Source organism: Leucopleurus acutus (genome assembly GCF_964270905.1).
Source record: "Leucopleurus acutus genome assembly, chromosome: 14".
Lineage (NCBI taxonomy): Eukaryota > Metazoa > Chordata > Mammalia > Artiodactyla > Delphinidae > Leucopleurus > Leucopleurus acutus.
The window spans coordinates 40625525-40628626 of record NC_139156.1 but is presented as its reverse complement, the minus strand read 5'-3'; positions in this window follow the sequence as shown (position 1 = coordinate 40628626).

Genomic DNA, 3102 nt, shown 5'->3' with positions numbered 1-3102 from the left:
GAAATGGGACAAATAGAGGGATCAAGGAAAAGAAAATTTCATGGAATTTGTGGAAGAGATTTAGTAGGAAATCAGTAAAACTAGAGTAATAGGAAATCATGGTCATAAAAGACAGTACTTATTAAGTACTTATTAAGATTTTAGAGGTAACAAATGATGGCAAAAGACAATAAGAATTGTACTAGAGAATGATAAGGGACATACAGAAGAACAAGGGCTTCAAGAGCTTTTCAGAAGATAGAACTGACAACTGACACAATTAGTGAATTTTTGGTCATGAGAAATGAGGGAACAGAAGGAGTTCAGCTTGACTACAAAAGTCTAAGTGAATCATGGGAGTTCAGAGAAAGCATGTTTGAGGTAAGTTCTAGACGTGATGAGTTTGAGATTTATACTTGTCTCTCACTCTAGACTGTAGCTCCATGTGAACAGGGACCTTATTTATCTTGTTCCCATGATATCTCCATCATTAACCACAGTGTCTGGGATATAGTAAATGCTCAAAAAATATTTGTTGACTGAAAGAATTCAAGGGAAGATGCATGTAAAAGAATAGAAATAACATAACCAATAAGTGAATTTTCTCAATAAATTCTGGTAGGCCATATAATGCATCATCTTATATATATACGTATATAAAATATAATAGTATAATATTTAATAACAAAAAGATTCATGCCATAAGAAGTAGAAAAAAATAAGTAACAAAACTATATGTATTTAAGTACAATAAAATACTTTTTTTGTAAATAATTTATTAAATAGGCAGCAACATATAATGTTGTTTATATTTGGATGGTAGAATAATGAGTGGTATTTATTTTCTTGTTCCGGATCATCTCTATTTCTAAATGTTCACATAGGCGTACTGTTATGATTGACAGATTTTTAGTTTCCTTTTGTTTTTATTAAAGATAAGCATAAGCCAAATTGGAATCAAACAGAAATACCTCTGTTACAGTCACTGGTTAATCTGCTAATGTTCTAAGCAACTAGCAAAAGTTGACTTTCGTTAATGCTATCCCCAAGAATTGTTAAGTGACTCTCTAAGGTGAAGCCACTTGCTTGAAGGGGAAACAATTCAGAGATTTCAGGTTTTGATTTTGTTGGTGTCACTTTGTTTAGTTTAATTTTGTCTTGTTTGGGCAGCAAATGGCTGATGAAATCTGCTTTATAGCATTGATTTGTTAGTCACAATAATAATGACGGCCCTGGCACAGATAGGATCTTACTTTCACTTATTCTTTTTTTTTTTTTTTTTTTTGGGTGTGTTGGGTCTTTGTTTCTGAGCGAGGGTTTTCTCTAGTTGCGGCGAGCGGGGGCCACTCTTCATCGCAGTGCACGGGCCTCTCACTATCGCGGCCTCTCTTGTTGCGGAGCACAGGCTCCAGACGCGCAGGCTCAGTAGTTGTGGCTCATGGGCCTAGTTGCTCCGTGGCATGTGGGATCTTCCCAGACCAGGGCTCAAACCCGTGTCCCCTGCATTGGCAGGCAGATTCTCAACCACTGCGCCACCAGGGAAGCCCTCACCAGCAGTTTTGTGATAAATCTTTGTTGCAAAAGGACTTTTAAAACACAATAAAAAAGATCATTTCTTCTTTCTTATATACTCAATAATTTTTCTTTCCACTCTTCAGGAGCTTATATGACCTTAAATGATCTTATCATCTCTAGCTAATATTTTTTTATCCAGTCCTTTATAATTGGTTGATGGGACTCAAAACTGTAGGAGATAAAAATGAGGTTGCCAAATTCCAAAATATAGAATAATTGAGTCTAAAATGACCTTAAGGCTAATCTTAACCAACCACCTTATTTTATGAATGAGAAAACTGAGGCAAAGAGAGAGTAAAATAAAAAATTGCTAGTTAATTCCTACTTTACAAGTTAGTGCCTACATGACTAATTAGTGCCTTCTTCACTAGGTTGTTGCTACGGCTATTTCCTTTAGGAAGAGGAAATTAGTCTTTGTGAAATCCATATGCCAAATGCCAAGACCGTCTCAAAATTTTGAGAATGTCAAAGCTGAATTGCATTATCAAGCTCATTCTTTATTCTACGAAAAACATATTTTTAAACATTACCAACTAACTTTCAGCAGCCCCTATCATTCAAGTAGTTTTCCTACCTCCAACTGATGCAGAAGCAAATAATTGTTTGGTAGAAATTAAGCAGCCTTTCCCTTAAAATACACTTAGAAAGTTTTACCCGAGGAGTTCTACCAAAACAAAAACAAAAAAATGTTTTTGAGCATGGTCCTGAATATTAACATTCTCAAGATAAATGAGCTCTCTGACTCTCCTCCTCTTTGTTTCCTATAGGAAAAGATTGTCAAACTACACACAACAGAAATACTCAGAGAATTTAGCAATATTATTAGGAGGTCCCAAAGAGTGACTTCAAATTCAAGGTTCCACCTTCTCTGTTGGACAATATGATGAATAAAGATATTTAAAAACTTATCTATATTTCCCCACTTAACACTCATATTTGACTATTTAAAATGACCCTGATATATTGCCAGTGTTATGATAGCCTTAACTGGCATTGAATAAATGGTACTTACAAGAAGAATTTAGACTTGCCTTAACCCTCTTTGAAATAAATGTACCATAAAAGAGAGTCCTATTAATAACTGATCTTTTGCATTTAGCAGTAATAATGAGTGAATAAAAGAGCTGATTTAACCTTAAGGTTCATAAAATTATAAAGCTGAATATAGAGATTAAAATGAATGACACTGTCATCATTTGTTTAATACCTGAAATGTTTGCTTTACTACCTGAGCTCTAAACTCTACCAACAGCCACATCTCTATTTGGCCATATTCTTTGCTACTACTATTTATTAAAAGTGCTATAACTGATTTTTAGATGACTAGCTAGAAAATCACTAGTACTATTCACTTGAAATGTATCGTGATACCAAAGCACTCAGGACAAAAACAAAAGGAGAGTTATTACCTGATTCTAAATGTCTGTGAATGAAATGGAATTCAGTGAAAGGAGGGAAAGGAAAGGGATTTTTCCCTCCAGCTCCATTGGTGAGATAGTGTGATTGTTAAAGGATAATTTTCTTTAAAGGTAAAATCATGACTCTCGT